This window comes from Heloderma suspectum, chromosome 5 (genome assembly GCF_057233095.1).
Source record: "Heloderma suspectum isolate Gila_16-S chromosome 5, 16-S_ref, whole genome shotgun sequence".
Taxonomy (NCBI): Eukaryota; Metazoa; Chordata; class Lepidosauria; order Squamata; family Helodermatidae; genus Heloderma; species Heloderma suspectum.
Genome location: NC_139462.1, coordinates 5518375 through 5530930, shown reverse-complemented (window position 1 = coordinate 5530930; position 12556 = coordinate 5518375).

Here is a 12556-nt window from a genome sequence, read left to right as displayed (position 1 = left end):
GTTCTAACTCCTGGAAGGATGGATGAGAAAACGATTTGGGCCCCAATGTTCTTGAGTTTTCTTCACAAAGCTTCAAAGTCTGATGTGATTTCTTTGTAGCTCTGCTTGGTGGTCTTGGAGATTGCAGGTTATTGTAGGCAATGGGATTTTGTGATCCTCCCTCCTTGTATTCTCAGCAGTATCATTTGTTCCCACTTGGATGAAATGTGAGTGTGCTTGCATTGTTAAATGTGACCCAGGTAGGATAGGTTTAATACAGTGTCAGGGAGGGAGTGAAAGATGGGAGGGACTTGTGTATGAGAGAGAATTCTGAGGTTATAGGAGGAATTAACTTACAGAAGCCAGATAGGGCCTTAGGGACTGAGGAAGCTACATCTAGTGAGTGGGGTTTGGGGAACAGGATTCAGAAGGGGTAGAGTAGTTTGATACATTAGGACCAAGTATAGATTGATTAATACTGTATAACTTAGGGATGGCAGAAAATTCCACCACAGACTCCAATGAGGCCGGATTCTTTAGAATCTGGCCCCCCGGAGTCCGTGGCGGAACGGAAGACTTACCCCCACCTCCACACAGAATCCTCTTCAGCTGGATCCTTTGGCTCGGATTGCCAGCGATACGGCCACCATGCTGTATCGCTGGCTGAAGAGGACGTACTGCGGCTGCAAATGGCATCCGAGACGCCATTTGCAGCTGTAAAGGCCTTAGTTTAAGGTAAATGCAGCCGTAAATGGCTGCATTTACCTTAAACTAAGGTCTTTATGGCCGCAAATGGCTTCCTGGATGTCATTTGCATCCATGCTTTTAATTAATGGGATAGGCTACACAAATATTTGCATAGCCTATCCCGTTAATTAAAAGCACGGACGCAAATGGTGTCTGGGATGCCATTTGTGGCCGCAGTATGTCATGTCCCCTTCAGCCAGCAATATGGCATGGCAGCCGTATCACTGGCGCTTCGGAGCCGGCCGGCGGCTCCACGGACTCACTGTGGAGTGGAGCCAGCCAACAAGGATTCTGGGGGGGGGGAGGAACAGATCACCTCCTCTCCCCCCGGCGGACCCCCAGCAGAAGGCAAGGTAAGAGATTCGTACATCCCTAATATAACTCTTCTTGTTTTAAATAACATGTTATGTGTTTGGTTTTAATACAAAATCCCATTAGAAAAACCTATTTCCTTGTTACTTCTCCAGTATTGGGTAGACGGAACTAATTAGTAGGAATGTCATGGGTGTCTGATACAGAGGTGGAGTCCAACAGACTCCCCCCTGTTCTGCACCCCAGACCCCTATTCACAGAGCACATGGCACTCACCAGACCTGTCCACGAGCCCTGCTCAGGCCACGAGCATCCAGCAGCCTGCCCATTCCTTCCCAGAGATCCCATTTTGTGCATCAATGGCAGCTCAGGCTATTCTGGGAAGGGAATGCTGCATAGATTGTAGCCATAAAGCGCAATCTATGCAGCATTACAGGTAAAATGGCAGCTTGGGAAAGAAGCAGGTGGGGCTGTGGAACTTGACGGTCACTCATTAAGCCATCAAGGGTTCACATGGCATGGCCTGTGGGTGTGGGCAGTGGTGGCTTGCAAGTGACCAATGGCCCCAGACGGAGGTGAGTCCATCCATCCCTACTGATTAGTAGGGCTGTGCACCCCCCCCCATCCCCTTCAGAGGCCAATTTGGAGCTTCTGAATTGGCCCCACCCCTCCTCGGCCCAATTTGGAAGCTCTCAGCCCCGCGATCCCACCCACCACAACCACCACTGCCCAGCTGGAAATGGCAACTTGTCTTTTCTGGAAGTAAAATCTTATTGTAAATGGCAGCTGTAAGGCTGTCATGTACACAACATTACAGGCATAAGTGGGCCATTTATGCCTGTTAACTTGTGCGCACGATGGCCTTATGGGTGCCACTTACATAAGATTTTACTTCCAGAAAAGACAAGTTGCCATTTTAAAAGAAAATGGTGGCTCTCTTGAAGAGGGCGATGGCTCCAGGCACAGATCCAGGGAAGGAGGAGGGGGCTCGCGCGACTGGGCAGGCGGCTGTCCGGATCAGCCTGAAGCGCTTCGGATCGATCTGACCTGTTCTGGATGGCTTCAGACCGATCCCGACCCATTCCAGCTCTGGACCAAAGTGGTCCAAAGCGGCTTGCTTCATCTCGGAATCTGGATCCGATGCCAAAGTAGTGCACAGACCTACTACTCAAGCATACTGGGCGTCTCTTTAACCCAGAGAGTAAAAGGGGCTGAAGCTTTGTTTGTCAGTGAGGACAACTGGCCCAACAGAGGCAGGCATGCTGAGGGGGCTTTCTTCTCAGTTTCAGTGGGTGGAGGCTGGAGAAGGTAGAACCCAGGGCAGGAGCATCACAAGTGGTGGCAGAGCAGTGGGATCCTAAATAAAGGGATCTAAAATAAAGGGGCTTTATTTCATCATCAGCCGCTGAATTATATACTTCTGTAGTCAGGAGGTGACAGGAAAATACACTTGTGTTACAAGATATCAATCCTAAACCTATTCCAAGAAAACCCATGTAGTAACTTTGGGTGAGGAAAACTCTGAGGGTAACAGAGTTTTTAAGCATGAAAAAGTATACCCAGGGCAGGAGCATCACGACTATCCTGACAATACTACTGCCATGTAGGTTGCATAGCCTGCCAGGCAGTTGTTAAATATCCTATCTGCTGCTTCCCTCTTGTTCCCTTTACTTCCTTCCTCTCCTTTTCTTATCCCCCGCCCCTTCCTCTATTTCTGATTTGAGGAGGAAGAAAATTCTACATAATATCCATCTAGCATCGTTTCCCTGATCTGATGTGGGAGATGTTTTCCCCCGTGGTCTTCATCATCCCTGTATGTGAAGAATGTTGATACATCCTCTGTGACATCTTGGCTGGGTGACCAGACTTCCACTTGACCTGATCCAGATGGGGGTTTCCTAAGCCTCCTCTTTAGGGCTCACCCAGGTATTCCTGTCATGTGAGCAGCGAAAACTGATAGTTCGTTGCTGGCTGTGGCGGTTCCTTTTCCGATGAAGAGGTCTCACCTGAGGTTCACCCACTGTCTAACTTCTGTCTTGCCTTCTTGTCAATACACAGCTCTTTCTCTTGGCTGGATGGCCCTCTCTGGTTAGTGGCTCCTTCTTTTGGCAGCTTGACTCACTACTGATGTTTGTCTGAGCAGCATGGTCGCCCCACTGCATTCCCTTTGATGTGTCAGGTCCTGCAGTCTGCCTGGCTCGTGCAGGTCTCTTCCAGAGCTGGTGCTGCTGCTGCTGGCCACGGAGTTGCTATTGCCTTGTGGACTTGAGGGACAAACTGCTCCATGCATTCTGCTATCCAGGCAAGTGTTTTGGAAATGTGCTGCAGCATTGTGTGGGTCCCTGTTTCTGGATTTGCTTCCTTGCAGTGTGCACTGACTGTCATGGGTTTTGATCTGGGTTTGGTTTGGTTTTCTTGTACGTGGCCTGCACTCTTCACAAAGCTGCACAGATCACCCTGTGAGCCTGGACTGCCTCTCTTCCCTGGCTGGCTGGCATCCATGTACTAGTGCAAACAGTGAACCCAGGTAAGCGGGGAACCTCAGCTTGTGATATTGAGGTCAAACTTGTTCCATCCCATTTCCACATGAGCTTGTGGGTTTTTTTGGAAAAAAACAAAAAATGTACTTTTTTTTAGCATATTTTTCATAACCAACACATTTGTGTGCATTTTGAATGTACGTATTTTTCCAATTAGTTTACATTTTAATTGCTTTTTTGTGCACACTTTTCCATAACATGTATATTTTTGTGTGCAATTTTCTTGAGACAAGTTGCATCAGAATGCCTAGGAAAATGGAAATTTCAGAATGCAACTCTTTCTTAGCTCTTGGAAAAGCTTGGGAGATATAAATTGGGAAAACCCATAAAGTAAAACATCAATGGAGAGAATTTTTCACTCATCCCAAAACACATAACCCATAACTTTTGGAATCACAATGTATTTTTTCACTAACCAGTGAAAGATGCACCCTTGCTATATCCTTGAATTCTTGACATAATCTAAATTTCCAAAAGGAGACATTTTGATGGGCAGAAACATGGCAGCAACATGGGATACATACCTTTCAGTATAAAGGGTTTTACCCCTGAAGACAGCTTAAAAATATTTTAAATAAATAAAAATGACTGACTCCTTCACCAGAAAAGAACAACTAAAATTATCAGTGGTCTGGAGGAACTCTCTTGTGAGGAAAACATGCAATGCCAGGGACTGTTTAGCTTAGGTGCAGGGAATGCTTATTGAATTTGCAGATGACTGCCCAGAGAGGCCTCCCAGAGAGCTTCGGCTATTGGGCAGTATAGAAATAAATAAATAAATAAATAAATAAGAAAATAAATAAATAAGAAAATGACACAAAATTGGGTGGGATAGCTAATACCCTGGAAGACAGAAACAAAATTCAAAGTGAACTTGATAGGCTGGAGTGCTGAGCGGAAAACAACAGAATGACATTTCACAGGGATAAAGGCCAAGTTCTGCACCTAGGAAAAAGAAATCAAATGCACAGTTACAAGATGGGGGAGACTTGACTCAACAATACCACTAGGAAGAAGGATCTTGGAATTGTTGTAGATCACAAGCTGAATATGAGCCAACAATGTGATGTAGCTGCAAAAAAGGCAAATGCTATTTGGGGCTGCATTCATAGAAGCATAGCTTCCAAATCCCGGGAAGTACTAATTCCCCTCTACTCAGCACTGGTGCGGCCTCATCTGGAGTACTGTGTCCAGTTCTTTAAGAAGGATGCAAACAAACTAGAGAGGGTTCAGAGGAGGGCAACGAAGATGATCAGGGGACCAGAAGCAAAGCTGTACGAGGAGAGACTGAAAGAACTTGGCATGTTTAGCCTTGAGAAGAGAAGACTGAGGGGAGCTAGGATAGCGCTCTTCAAGTGCTTGAAAGGTTGTCACAGAGAGGAAGGCCGGGATCTCTTCTCCATCATCCCAGAATGCAGGACACAGAATCATGGGCTCAAGTTCCAGGAAGCCAGATTCTGGCTGAACCTCAGGAAAAACGTCCTGACTGTTAGAGCAATACGACAATGGAACCAATTACCTAGGGAGGTGGTGGGCTCTCCCACACTGGAGGCATTCAAGATGAGGCTGGACAGCCATCTGTCAGGGATGCTCTGAGTTGGATTCCTGCATTGAGCAGGAGGTTGGACTTGATGGTCTTGTAGGCCCCTTCCAACCCTACTATTCTATGATTCTATGATTCTAGAAAAAAGGTGACTGAAGGGAGACATAATAGAGGTGTCCTAATGGAGCAGAGGAAGTGGATATAGAGAAGTTTTTCTCCCTCTCTCACAATACTAGAACCCAATGGGGTCATCCCTTGAAGCTGATTGGTGGGAGATTCAGGACAGATAAAAGACATACTTCTTCACATGTCTCATAATTAATCCATGGAATTTACATTTATGCAAGATGTAGTGATGGCCACCAACTTAGATGGTTTCAATCTATTCATTTTTTTTTGCAAATTCATGGCTGATAAGTCTCTCAGTGGCTACTAGCCCTGATGGCCATGTGCTACCTCCAGAGTCAGAGGCACCATGACTCTGAATCCCAGTTGCTGAAGAACAAAATCAGGAGAGGGGTACATTATAGAGAGGTTTGAACAACAGCTATGAAACAGCTGATATAGCCAGAAGAGGGCCACTGAGAAAGAAAACAAGGTATCAGTATGCTTGGGACAGCCCTGAAATATGCAGAAGTACAAAACAGCTTTAAAGAAGAAAAAAAATTGAGCAGGACAACACCACCACAAAAGCATCCAAATAAGGACTGGCTGTTAATTTGGTCCTATTTAACTTCAGAATCTACACCAACTGGGTTCTAGACACCCTGGTGAGTAACCAAGCTAATTCCAAACAGGCAAGCTTCCCCACAGACTAAAATGTAAACCAAAAACAAATGCTTCCTTTAAGAAAATTACAAAAATTGAGAAAAGATAGCATGATGTTTATATGAGCATTAGAAGCTTTTTCTGTGATTACATTATTGGCAGTGAAAGAAAATGTAACAAAAATATAAAATAAACTAAAATAATTGCAATTGACAAAGCAGGCACCACAAATGTTGAGAGCAAGATAACAAATTGAGCTTTTTACATTGTTTGAATAATCCAAATAATAGAAGTGTCACACACTCCTTCTCAACACCCTCCTGCATTTTAGCTGAAGTTTTAAACAAAAACAAAACATGCTAAAATCACTAACTCTCATCTTTAGTTCCTCCTGCACGTTACTTGAATACAAAAAGAACTTAGCTAAAGCATTTCAAAGTTCCTCTAGGCATGTGAAAAAATAAACTTAGTTAAATATAGAAGTTAGAGTGAAAAGAAAAAGCCAAAGTCTTGGAAATGATTCTAGGTTCTATCTTAAAGTCGCAAGCTCAGGAAATATCCTAAGACCTAACTTCTGGAAGGAAAGGGTTAAATTATTTGTTAGTGTTAAAGTGTACGAGTCTAAAGAGGTCCATTGTTACCCAAATCCTTGGGTCCGGTGGGCCAGAGAAGATCAGAAGCGATAAGCGAAGCAGCGAGAGATCGGAGTGAAGCAGCAGAAGAAAAGAGCTCTCACTACCTGTGCTTTTTATACTTTTATTATGGTCAGCAGTGGGGGACCAATGAGTGATGAGACAGCCATCTTCCAATCAAAAATACAGCATGTGGGTGATTAAACCACCTATTCACCAATCATAAGCAAGTTGTCTATTTACCTCCTCCAACAAAATGACATGTTATGTCCACATGGTTTGGGAACATCTCGGGCACAATCATTAAAGGGTTAATCTGAGACTTCCAAAACCATCTACCCATTGGGGAACGTTATCTTGATTGATGTGTTTCCTCTTGGTACATCTTCCTTGAACTTATGATCTCTTTGGCCATATCTAGACACACCCACTTTAACATTTCAGTTCATTATGATTTCTTAACCAATAGGCGTTGAATACAGATATTTCTTTACTTCTGCAGGTGCAAAACATTAGCTATCGAACAGTCCTGTTGCAACTGTATAATAATCTAAAAAGTGCCAAACAAAAGGAGGAGGTCCCACAAGTGATGATACAAAAGAACCCCAAGAAATGGATCAGACCAAGAGTCCATCTAGTCCAGAGTTCTGTTCACACAGTGGTCAACCAGCTGTCAACCATGAACTCACAACCAGGACACAAGTAAAACAGCACCCTCCCGCCCATGTTCCCCAGTAACTGGTGTACAGAGGCTCATTGTCTCTGGTACTGGAGGTAGCACATAGCCATCAAGACTAGGAGCCATTGATAGCCTTCTCCTCCAGGAATGTGTCTAACTCCCTTTTGAAGCCATCCAAATGGGTGCCCATCACCACATCTTCTGGTAGCGAATCCCATAGTTGAACTCTGCGCTGTGCAAAGAAGTCCTTCCTTTTATCTGTCCTGAATCTCCCACCAATCTGCTTCATGGGAGAACCCCATTGGGGTCTAGTATTCTGAGAGAGGGAGGAAAATGTAGGGCTGTACACTGCTTCAGCCCGAGGCCCAAGGTCCAAGTCGAAGTGCCTGCTTTGGGTCACTTTGAGCCCCTCCCGAGGCAAAGCGGAGGGGGCACGAAGTGCCCCAGAGCAGGTTGGGGGCTCTCTGTAGCATTCGGTGTGGCTTTGGAGCTTTGGCACCCCTGGCCCAGCTGCGCTGGCACCTCCAGGTCCTCAGCTGAGCCGCCCACCTCCGCCACCACCACCACTGTCATTGCTGGCTCTGCCGCCGCCGCCTTCTCCTCCTCCATCATCGCTGCGGCCAGCTCCTGAGGCCTGGACATATGCCGGCTCTTAGTGCAGGGGGTCGCCATTTTTAAAATGGGAACTTCCTGCACTAAGAGCCAGCACGCGTCCAGGACTCAGGATCTGGCGGCGGCGATGACAGTGGTGGCAGAGGAGGAGGAAGAGGAGCAGAAGGCTGCAGCGGCAGTGAGGAGAAGGCAGCAGTGGAGGAGGAGGAGGCAAGGTAAGGAGCTGGGGGTTGCACAGGGGCATCGGGGGGGGGACCTGAAGCAGGGTGCGGCCATCCGAATCCTGCTTTGGGTTTGGGGCCAAGTCAGGTCAGGGGGCCGAATCAGTCCAAGCCAAATGGGAGCTGCCTCCGAAGCCACAAAGTGGCTTCCAAGTCGGATTGGGGGTCCCTGCACAGCCCTAGAAAAATGTCTCCCTATCCACATTCTCCACAGCATGCATAAATTTGTACACCTCTCTCCTGTCTCCCCTCACCCTCCTGTTTTCCAAGCTAAACAAGCCCAGCTGTTATAACCTTTCCTCATAGGGGAGATGCTCCAGCCCCTTGACCATTAGTTGCCCCTTTCTGCACTTTTTCCAGCTCTATGGTGTCTTTTTTTAGGTGTCGTGACCAGAACTGGACACAGGATCCCAAGTGTGGTCACATTACCCCACCACCACCACCACCCCCTGCAATTAGGGGGAAAGGTCCAGTTGACTCTGAGGGACACTCAGTGATACCAAAACCATGGGGTTCACCACACAAGGCTTGTTTTCTTTTGCAATTTACTGGGGCTTCTGTTTTTGCATTCTAAGTGAGATAAAGATCAGCTCTTTACACAGGCAAGTTATCCACAGCCTTGGGGTGAAAAGTGAGCAGTGAATCATCTGGATCTCAAGTCTCTCTCTCTCAATCTCTCTCTCTCTGCAAAGCAGCACGCAGTGTGTGTGTGGCTTCATTGCTGTCAGCTGTTTGCATGGGGGCCGCCGTCTTCCTCCTCCCCAGCCAGGTCCATGCTCATTTTGAGCCTCTCTTAGTCAGGCCAAGAAAACTCTCCTCCCAGCCCAGGCCAACAGGCAGAAACACTGGGGGAGTGTGGGAGGGCAATTGTGATTTTCCTGCTAGCCAAATGTCTTCTTCTTCCCAAGCTGTGGTTATATAGCAGAACCACACATTTACACACAGCCATTAAATGAGATTTACTTTTAAATAGTGGATTATCTTAGGGTTGTTGCATTTTGTTTTATCTTGTCTGGATAAAGATCAAAAACAGCTGTATGTGCCCTGGAGGTTGATAGTGTCATGTAAATGACCCACAAACTTTCATGAGTGACCAATCATGAGTGCACTATAAATGCCTCATGTAAAGACAGCCCATGATGAATATTTACAGAAAGACAGCCAAATCTAACTTGTTCAAACTCGTCTGTGACATTGGGTAAAATCAAACATAAGACCCAATTAGAGTAAATCCATTGAAATGAATGGGATTACATCAAATCCCATTCATTCCAATGGATTTACTCTAAGTAGGACATGTCAGATCTTACCCATGGATTTCAATTTATAGATCCAAAAGCCTTCCCTTTTGGCTAATACTTCAGTCAAAGAAATACATTTAGGACACAATCCTATGCAGACAGGTGGCCGCCTCCAAACTCAGAGGCAACCACCTATCCAATGCAGGGCAGGAGAAGCACAGAGGGGATAATTGCTTCCACGCTTCTCCTGCCCTGCATTTGTGGCTAGACAGCCAATTTTGGCTGTCTAGCCACTGGAGGGCAGAGTGCCGGAATGCCACCTGGAATGCCCTGTTTTGGCCATGCTGCACTCCTCTTGTGTGTGCAGGGCTGTTCCTCGCTGCCTGCGAGGCAACGCAGAAGGAGAGGAAGGTCGGTTCTCTGCGAACCAACCTCGGAGTGCAGGCTTTGAGGTTGGTTCCCGGAAAACCAGATATCTTATGGCCATCTAGCCACTGACTAGCAGCCATAGGATTGCTCCCTCCAAAGGATTCCGTTGTATATGTTCCTATGCAAAACATCTGAACACATCAGGAAAATGACAATATCATAAGAAGTGTATAGTCAAAGGGGTTTCTATGGTCAGTACAGCTAGGGGTGGATGAAAGTCCCTTACCTGTCATCGAAGGAAGTTCGCGGTGGGGGGGAGGCGCTTCGCTGCTCCCCCCGCGAAGTTCAGGCCGGGCGGGGGAAGCTTCCCGCCTCGCCCCGGCCGAAATTCAGGCCAGGGGGGAGGCTTCCCACCTCGCCCCGGCCGAAATTCAGGCCGAGAAGGAGGCTTCCCGCCTCGCCCGGCCGCGAACGCGAAAGTTTTTTTTAAAAAAAAAAAACGCCCCCTCATAGGCTACGTGACGATTCACGTAGCCTATCACGGCTAGATCTGCAAAGTCAGCCGTGATAGGCTACGTCAATCGTCACGTAGCCTATCACGGGTGACTTTAAAAAAAAAAAAATTGCGTACGCTAATGGCGGCCCCCATAGGGAGCCGCCATTCGCGTTCCTTATTTAGTCGCTGTAGTCTACGTAAATGTTTACGTAGACTACGGCGAAAATAAGGGCAACGCAAATAGCGTTGCCCTTATTTTCGCCGTAGTCTACGTAAACATTTACGTAGACTACAGCGACCAAATAAGGAAGGGGAATGGTGGCTCCCTATGGGGGCCACCATTATCCGTACGCGCTTTTTTTTTTTTTTTTTTTAAAGTCACCCGTGATAGGCTACGTGACGATTGACGTAGCCTATCACGGCTGACTTTGCAAATCTAGCCGTGATAGGCTACGTGAATCGTCACGTAGCCTATCAGGGGGCGTTTTTTTTTTTCTTTGATTGCAATGGCGGCGACGGCAGCCGGTCGAAAGACCAGCTGCCGCTCCCGCCCCGCTCGAACACCCGCCGAACCGCCGGCCAGACCCACCACCGGGAGGGACATTTGGTGAAGGTAAGTCCCGTCCCGGGGGGGGTGCAGGGGGCGGGGGTTTCAGAGGATTTCTCCCCGAAACTTGTTCGGGGGGCCGAACACGTTGGCGCTCGGCCCCCCGAAGTTTCGGGGAGAAATTCTCCGCCATCCCTAAGTACAGCAGGTTGAAAATCACATGAAGAGTCTTGAGCACAGTTTAGTTTCCTGCCACAAGGACCTTAAGCTTTGAAGCTGAAGACATTTAAGAGGGATTTATTTATTTATTACATTTATATACTGCCCAATAACTGAGGATCTCTGGGCAGTCCACAACACTTAAAACCATAGAACACAACACGATGAGCTAGATTTTGCTAATGAGAGGATTTCCCTTAGGTTAAAACCTACATCTCCTCCTATGTTTTCAGGATATTTCTAGCTCTCCATCAGATGAAGAGCCAATTGATGATCAAGGAGATTCCTTGCACGCCTCTGATAGGGGAGATCCTTATCATGACTGTTCTTTCTCTCCAGCTCCACTTCCTCAGTGTTCCAGTCGGAATCAGATGAGGGTCAACAGCTACTGTGTAGACCCCAAAAGAAGGCAGACTTAATGGTTAACTTATCATTTCCCTTAAAATTTTGAAGAACTTTCTCTCTTAAAAAAGGGACTTTCTTTCATACCTACACCCAGTTAAATTCACTCAGAACAAGAATTCACGTCTTCAAAATGATGACTGTTGAAATTAAGACAGGTTTTTGGTGATTCCTCCCAATGTTGCTTGCAGTTATATATTCCTGCTATAAATAATCCAAGCATCATCACTTTTGAATGAGTTAGTGGCAAATAGTGATGCTGGAGAAATCTCCCACAGATCCCAATGAGGCCAGATTCCTGGGAGTCTGACCTGCAGAGTCTGCAGTGGACTGGCTCTCCCTGCCAGAGAAGCTTCCAGATTTCGCATGGCTTTTTTCCTATTTAAACAGGGCAAAATATGCCAACTCCACCTGTAATTAGGGCACAATCCTATGGGGATAGGTGGCCACCTCTGAACTCGGAGACAACCTCCTTTTCGATGCAAGGCAGGAGAAGCATGGAGGGGATCATTCCCTCCCCGCTCCTCCTGCCCTGTATTTTCAGCTAGACAGCCACTTTCAGCTGTCTAGCTGCAGGAGGGCAGAGCAGGGGAGGAGGCTGCCGTACAACACACAGTATGTGTCATACAGGCATTTCCTCCACCCCCCAGAATGCTCTGTTTCGGCCGCTCTGCTCTCCTCTTGTGAGCACAGAGCTGTTCTGCACTGCCTGTGGAGGGAAGGTTGGTTCTCCAGGAACCGACCTCAGAGCCCGTGCTCCAAGAAAAGAAGATATTCTATGGCTGTCTAGCCACTGACTAGTGGCCATAGGATTGCTCCCGTAGTGTATCGGGAAAATTACGGCTATAATTAGAGTATTTTATGCCATTTGCAGCCATAATGTGCTTAGTTATACCTAAATTGCTGCTGCAAGATACATATTACGAAGCACTTTACAGCTGCAAATGGCATGAAATACACTAATTACAGCCATAATTTGTCCAAGGTACACTCATTGCAGCCATGATTGGTGTATCTGGCCTTGTTTAAACACGAAAAAAGCTGTACAACAATATGGCATGGGCTCTGTGGAAATCCGCTGAGCCTCAGGAGGGCTGGATTTCCCCTTGACTGACACACACAACCCGGACCAAACTTTGGGGAATTTATACATCCCTGGTAGCAAACAAGAGATGCCTACTTTTTATCCTTTACGGTGGCCTAAAATTATTTTTAAATACAGAAGAATGAAAAAAATCACGGCACATCA